The sequence below is a fragment of the Cibotium barometz genome, chromosome 28 (assembly GCF_041138505.1).
Source record: "Cibotium barometz isolate CiBa-2024 chromosome 28, ASM4113850v1, whole genome shotgun sequence".
Taxonomy (NCBI): domain Eukaryota; kingdom Viridiplantae; phylum Streptophyta; class Polypodiopsida; order Cyatheales; family Cibotiaceae; genus Cibotium; species Cibotium barometz.
Genome location: NC_141073.1, coordinates 11,235,662 through 11,244,592, shown reverse-complemented (window position 1 = coordinate 11,244,592; position 8,931 = coordinate 11,235,662).

Here is an 8,931-nt window from a genome sequence, read left to right as displayed (position 1 = left end):
TCCATCATATGGTCACAAAAGCAGTCCTCACAAGCTGCACAAGTATAAGGTAACTCATCTATGGGAATGATTCTGTGGGTTATTGCTGCGCCTATCTCAGTGGTATGAGGTGTTCTAAGAAAAGGATTTCTGAGAGGCAAGCCAAAAACGGGGTAAAGGCATATCTTCTCATGAGGAAGAAAACACGCCAGTAAGAAGACCCGCTCAGAAAACCCAGGATGCCTTGATCTCATGACGCAGTAGTATCGGGGACCCAAACCCAAAGCTTCAATAACCATGGCCAAGCGGACATTGTTACGAAAGTGCTGCTGACCCCAGGGTGTTACCCTAGTTATGTCTTGATAGGTCCGCCATTTTGTCTGTGCTACAGAAGTTCCCAAGTGAGGGAAAAGTGAGCGCTCATACTGCTCTATAAAATCTTTCTTCACAGACTCCCTTGCGTCTTGAAGGTGAGAAATCATCATGGATAAAACTAATTCTTGTTGCCAAGCCATGAAGGAGATTAAGAAAGAAAGGAGATCGATGGAAGTAAGATTACTGTGAACGACAAGTAAAAGTTACGACTTATATAAAGGAAGGAGCTAGCGTAACTTAGAAGCCAACGGTAACTTGCCACTGAAGTTTTACCGTCTTTCCATGATTTGGGTTTGGCACATTTTTCTATAGAAGGCATTCAAACTTTGAGATGAGGAGATAAAAGAAGCTCGTAAGCTAAATCACCTACTTTCTTTGGTCCACAATATCTGGGAGATAACTTCTTCCCAAGAGATAAAGAACTTCTTTTGGGCCGTACTCGAATGAAGACCAAAACCTTGATATCCAAAACATCGATTCTCCTTCTGAACTCATTGTTCTGAATCTTAAAACAGGTGGGACTCTTGAGAAGTATTCAGGAAAAAGGTTCTTCCTTTTTTAAACAGAATCTTTCTTTTATTTTAGAGAGAGAATAATTATAAGATCAGAAAGGGAGATTCTTACTCCTGTATACCTCTAAGGCTGGGGGAGAATCTTACATTCTACCCCACTTGAAAAGTGCGAGATGTCCTCATCTCGCAAGGTAGAGGACAACTCTTTTTCTTAAGATCCAATTTATTCTGGGGTTCCTTATATTCTGGTCAACCCAACAGAATACGGGGATAATTATCCCTTATATAGAACTCATCATTAAATAACAATTCATTCAGATCATATCATTCATATCTTTAACACGATAATGGTCCATTAGTCTGAAAATTTTCCTTCTGAACATTCCTCCACAAGAATTTTAGTTAAGCAAGTTCTCAATTTGTCATCCCTTAACTTAATCTACCGTCTCAAGTGTTAACAGTAGCAATCTGACAGCACAATCCACTAATCTCATAGTGATTTGCTGAAATCATTATCATCATTCCAGTTATGAATATCATCACTGGGACTCGTCCCATTCATCCTCATTGTGGTTTCGCTCAGCTTATTACATTTCAACTAAATTTCGAAAATCGTCATTTTTCAATCAGAATCCAATTCAATTCATCAATTCTCAAACAGAATTAAAAATCATATCAACCACATTCAAAATCATCATCTGAATAGCATTAACGCTTATAATTTCAAGTCTTAGACTTACTCGTATATACTATCGGTAAAGAGCTGCAGTTATACCCTCGGTATATACGGATAGTCATGATACTCGAAACTATAAGTAAATACCATCATGTCTAGGTCTCAAGCAAGTCAGGGTTCCATACAATTGCGGTACTTCCAATTGAAGACCCAATTACTAATTTACGAATTTCAATTTGTATGAATTATATCAAACAATTACAACCTTTTTATGCGTCTTGATAAACTTTTGACATAATTTGCTCCTCAGTTGATCTTATTGGAGATCTATGACTTAAGTCTGATAAATAGATTTTTCTTTATCCGATCGTCCGAAAAAAAACATTTGTATATTTATATACAAGTTGCAATAATTACATAGAGTGGTTCGGCTCCAAAATTCAAAATCTCTTCGAGAGACGTATAAGACGACGGTACTGGGCCATAGTCATGCCCTGTTACATAAGTTCTCTAACTGCGAAGGAAATTATTATTTTCTCCTTAGGGATAAATCGACTAAGGAGTCTATAAATTTGACATGAAAGTCTGAAATTTTGAGGTGTCGAATGATATAGAATGACACCACGCACCATTTTCAGCTTTAACAGGATCATAGTCAATGAGAGATTCTGCCACAGCATTGTACGGCGGTTGCAATGAGCGTGGACATATTGCCCTGCAACCCACTTATGTTGTATTCTCTCCACTGGGGTAGGAAAATATAAATCCTTGAAATGGCGTGCAAGTCTTACTCGGCTTGTTTGAGTTGAAGCGGAAGAGATGAGATGCTCGAAGGCAAATGCAATCATATCTTGAGACTGGGTGAGGTCAGGAATACCAGATAAATGTGGAACTTCCATCTATAAAAATAATTTCTTTGATTAAAATTTCTTCATTAAAGAAGCTTACGGGATGAAAATACATTATGAAAATGCTGTTTCTGAATTCTTATTACCAATTTCAGATAAGAATTTAATTATCTTTATTAGCTTTCAAAAGCGGCTCTGATACCAACTGTGAGATCCCTGTTCCCCACCGATCAACGGATTCGGGGTACTAGCAGCGGAAGTAGCACATCATGCGTGGGTAGGGGTCTCACACTCGGGGCCTCGCCCACGGATATCCGGACAAGAGACTAATCCGTCGGTTTGTCCAAAACCGAAACTGGAAAAACTTCCTTTACTCGGAAAGCATGGGCGATTCCACCAGGATAACTCTTTACTCTAACGTAGTCAAGATCATTACGGATCAACTGATCTGACTGCACCTTTAACGGTACTTGGTCAATTCAAGGTAGAAACTTGCACTTGGATCATTGGGATCAACGCTTTTTTCCCCATCAAGAGGCACAGCCGTTGATTCCTATCCATAGAACAATTTCTATCCGGGATTTACTTTATCTATCGTAAAAACAAAGTTGAGTCTCGATTTATGGATCCATCAGTCCAGCCTAACCCCATCCGATCCCATGGGTTAGCCAACCGCCCAACCACTGTAGTGATGGGATCCAATTTGGAATTTGGTTAGGTTTTGTCCCGGGTACCAAGGAAAAGAGTTCCAAGGTCCCCTAGCCAGAATTTCATGCAAACATAAAACTAGCCACACCACTTACACACCCAATATGAAAATTGCCTTTTTCTTAGCATCAGCTAACTTTAAAACAATCCTTTAATGAAACCATAGTACCACTGATCACAATCTCCCAATTTATCCAGTTGATTCATAATTTCCCATCATTCCTTCATCAGAGTATCTATGGCATCATTGGCAACTAGAACGCTCACCACCTGTCCACACAGAGGCCGTTTCCATAGTTCCTAGCCCATAATACTCGGCAATATAATCACTTATCAAGATAGACTCTCGTTGAAGATCAGCAAGATCAACCAACAGATCCATATAAAAGAGCCATGGACTCATCCGTTGAGGACCAGCAAGGTCAGTCAACCAGATCCATGCCCGGTTTCACAAAACAACTCTTACTCCTTGTTCCAATATCTTCCTCGACGCACGCGTGGGTATCCTAGGCGACCCAGAGCCCGAGCACCGTATGGTCAGCACCCTCTAGGATCCTTCGCAGGTGACCTAGCGCTTCACTCATAGGCCGCTTCCTTGGTCCCTCATCCACCGTACCGGAAGCTCACCATTTTAATCGAACCGAGGCTGGTCAAGACCTCGGTCGACCTTGCTACGCGAGACGTCCTCCATTGACTCTCCGTCAGCAGTTGCAACTTTATCAGTTAGGTCTCCACGACCTTAATCACAAGACGGTCAAAATGCTTCCCCGGCATTCTTGACATAAAACAGCCATTTACAAACAGCATTTACAAATACATTTTCTATATTAACTCTCATTTTTCCACATTATCCCTCATTAATCCACATTACTTATTCCACATTCCATGTATATGTGTACTCATCCAATCACCTCCTTTTCCATCTCTTCACTTCAGATTCCTTCACATCACATATCATATATTCACATCCATATCCACATCCATACATCCACATCCACATCCACATTCACATCCATATATCCACATCTACATGCTTATCTCCATTTTCACATCCTCATTTATACATCCACATCCCATATCCACATTCATACATACACATCCATATATCCACATCTACATCCACATACATACATACATCCACATCCACATTCCACATTCACATCTATACATCCACATCTACATTCACATTCACATACATCCACATCCACATTCCCATACATCCACATCTATACATCCACATTCCACATTCACATCTACATTCACATACATGCATCCACATCTACATTCACATTCACATACATCCACATCTACATCCACATTCACATACATCCACATCCACATTTCCATTCACATCTATACATCCACATCCATTCACATCTATACATCCACATCTACATTCACATTCACATCTATGCATATACATCTTCATGCATATATCCATTTTCATGTTCATACATCCACACTCCCATCTCCATATCCACACATCTACATACATACATCCATTTTCACATTCCCATTTATATAACCCCATATACTTTCACATCTAATCTTTTACATCACATCCATTCTCGCCCTATCACAACCCATATACATCTTATCCTATCACATACACTTCTTACCTCATCCCCCCATAACCCATATACATCTTATCCTATCACATACACTTCTTACCTCATCCCCCCATACACATCTTAATTCATCTTATCACATCCTAACTTATTTCATAAGCATCTTATCACCTCTTATCACACCTCTTATCACATCCTATCACTTTCCATACGCATCTTATCAATTCTTATCACATCTCATACACCTCTTATCACATCTTATCACATTTCATATCTTTTTTTTTTTTAAAGAGAATTCTTTTATTTGATATAATATTTCTCTACACATTTATTTATACATAAATTCCATTTAAGGAGACTAACACTTTCGAAATTAAAATCAATCTTTTATGCATCTTCTTATGCATGATTTCAATTTGGTAGGGAATTATACTTTTAGAATAAAAGAATTTCTCTTATGCATCTAAGTTAAGCATAAAATCCATTTATGAGGAAAATCATACTTTTAGTATAAAAAGAATATCTTTTATGCATACCTATATGCATGAAATCCAATATGATAAAAGTAACACTTTTGATATAAAAATTTTTCCTTTATGCATACTTCTATGCATGAAAATTAAAAATGATAAAAGTAACACTTTTGATATAAAAATTTTCCTTTATGCATAATTCTATGCATGAAAATAAAAATGGTAAAAATAACACTTTTGATATAAAAATTTATCCTTTATGCATAATATTAAAATTCAATTTCTCCATGATTATAATGAAATTCTTTCAATTAATCTAGGATGATGATTCCTAGAATATGGTAGGAAGTCCTCTTTTTATGCTTTGAATGAAAATTTTTTTATGCATAATTTTTATAAAAATTTTGCCATAGCTCCGCTGCTATGACTGATAAATCTCAATTTTTCTAAGGGATAAAGCTTATCATTAAGGAAATAATTAAAATGATTCTCTAATTGGATCCTTAATCCATAATGGATTGAATCATCAATATACATAAACTAAAAGCATAAGAAAAAGCCATTAATTTGGCCTCAAGCATAACTTTATCTTGGGTTAAGGAAAAGCTTTATGAAAAGCTTGATTTGGATTGAGAATGGGTCATGAGTATGACCATTTCTTGAGTGAGAGAGAGAATTTACATAAGAATCATTAGAATTTAAACATAAATAAAAATTAACTTCAATAGCATTTATTAAATTATGTAACTCTTCACTACTATTCAAACTTCAATAGCATTTAAAAAAAACCATACCAATTAAACTTCTCAAGCTTGAGAGGGGTTGAGAAGAGAGAAACATTGAAAAATTATAGAAAGATGAATATTCACTAATTACCTTACAACTTGCTTGATTCTTTGTTCACGGTAGAGGCCCCCAACCAATCAATTGGTTAAGTATGTTGATAGAGCCACTAATGGGGATTGAAGAAAGAGGGAAGCTCCGAAAACTAGTGAATTATTAAACGAATTCACAGTTCTTGGCTTAGGTGGAGTAGAGTAACGATGCATAAACACTATATATCTTTCAACAAGGGTGAGGCTTCTATTTATAGGAAAAATTGAGCTCCTAACCAAACAAACTGATTCTAGAATTTTCTAAATCAGTTTGGTCAATATTTGACCATTTTTAGGTCAGTTAAGCTAACTTTTTGGAACTAGACTTGAATGAGGAGAGAGGAGAGATGAAATATCTCAATTTTTATGAGTTTAAAACTCATTCAAGCATGTGAAATATGCACCTCCTTTAAAGAACTCCCCTTCCTTACATATGTCATATTTTTAATATTGCTCATAGTTTTTTACTAATAAACCTTGTACATTTTCAACTCTTCATCTTATGTGAAATATGCACCTCCTTTAAAGAACTCCCCTTCCTTACATATGTCATACTTTTAATATTGCTCATAATTTTTTATTAATAAACCTTGTACATTTTCAACTCTTCATCTTATGTGAAATATGCACCTCCTTTAAAGAACTCCTCTTCCTTACATATGTCATACTTTTAATATTGCTCATAATTTTTTACTAATAAACCTTGTACATTTTCAACTCTTCATCTTATGTGAAATATGCACCTCCTTTAAAGAACTCCTCTTCCTTACATATGTCATACTTTTAATATTGCTCATAATTTTTTACTAATAAACCTTGTACATTTTCAACTCTTCACCTCATGTGAGCATTTACTCATTTTTGGGTATTTTCTTTTTACAAGTTGGATTTATCTCCTCCCTACACATGGATTGATGCTATTGGTCCATAGGAACCTTAATTGGACCATAGTCTAAAGATTTCTGAAAATCTAGACCCTTAGGCTAAGGTTCTTTATAGCTATTTTCAATTAATTCCAATTGCACATTGGAAAATTCTTTTTGAATTTCTGTTTCAGGGGAACTCATCTGAATTAGAAGAGATATTTTTCTATCCAAAAATATTCAAAATCTGAATATTCTCTCTCTAGAATATTTTTCTCTCTCTAGGCTAAAACAGATAGAAACAAGGTCTTTATATTTCTGAAGAGGGATTGATTACAGGGAAAGATACTAGACATCAAAAAGGGGGTGGGGGAGGAATCTTACAATCTTCCCTAGTTGGTAGTGTAGTTATTTCTATCTTCACCTTCTCACTACCTGGAGATAATGGCCGAAGTGTGATAGATCATCCCACGAACTCAAAGTGTTAAATAATATCAACAAGATTAAGATGATAATATCTTGCCTCATTCATAACAACAAGCTTTTTTTGAGGAACACATCCGTATATAGTAATATGACTAGCCATTCAAACTCCTTTAGAATGGTAGAGCAACAAGAAATCACTTGTTGCAAAAGATAACATTCAAAACTTAGAAGGTCATCTTTTCATTTTGATATAACCATGACTAATGACCAATGATGCTGGACCCATTGCAAGCTTTTTTTGGCATCCATGACCAATGACCAATGATGTTGGGAAAAGCAGCTTGCATCGATGTGGGCTACTTTCCAACATTGGAATATTGTCCTTGTAGTAGCCAAGGGACATGGACATGGACATAAGAATACTCTAGTAAAGATCTTGAACCCTACATGCAACTTGATGCTCCAAGTGCAACAACAGAACAACCATGGCACGTATGGTTTGCACAATGATGTGCACGCATAACACCATGAAGAACTGAACTCTTTGGAAAGGATGCAATTGTAACAAGTTGTGTCTTTGTCTTTGGTCTTCAGAATCTTTGAGAACACAAGTTACCATTGTTGAAGTAGAAAACGTCCATAAAGTAAAGATGACACATGTAGCATACAAACCATATAAGAACACAAAGGCCAAGTATCACAAGTCGGAAATCAGCTAGATGAAATAATCATGTCAGAATCAACATCAAAAGTCTGAATCAGCTGGACAAAATTAGATGGTTAGAATCAACTGGACAAAATCAGCTCGACAAAAACAGCTGGACAAAATTAGATGGTTAGAATTAACTGGACAAAATCATGTGGTGAGACTTAATTGGACAGAATCAAGTGGACAGAATTTGTTGAACGGAATCAACTGGATGGAATTAGTTGGTCAGCTCAGTTGGATGAAATCACACATTGGAATTAGCATATCGGACTCAATTAGATGGAATCAGCTAGTCGGACTCAGTTGGAGAGAATCAATTGGATGAAATCACACATCGGAATTAGCATATCGGAATTTGATGGAATCATCTGGTCGGACTTAGTTGGACAAAATCAATTGGATGGAATCAGCTCAACGAAATCAGTTGGTTAGAATCAACTAGACAGATCGGCTGGTCAGACTGAGTTAGATGAAATCAGCTGGATGGAATCAACCATAATATCACCAACCCTTTGTTGTAGCCATAAAAAAATGACAGCTCTCATGGTTACCATTCTTGCAACCAAACTAAATGTCTCTTCATAGTCAATGCCATAAGTCTCTTCATAGCCCTTGGCAACCAATCTTACCTTACACCTGCTCACTTAACCATCAGCATTATGCTTGACCTTATACACCCATTTACATGCATCTAATTGCCTTCTTTTCCTTAGGCAAAGTCACTAACTCCCATGTTGCATTTGCATCCAATGCTGCCATTTCCTCATTCATGACATCTTGCCATTTCCTATTTCCAATGGTCTGCTCAAAACAAGTGGGATCAAACTCATATATTGCTTTAAACATGTAAGCATAATGATGATCTATATATCCATCATATCTCAACCAGTCAACAGGGTACCTAACCCTTGTAGACCTG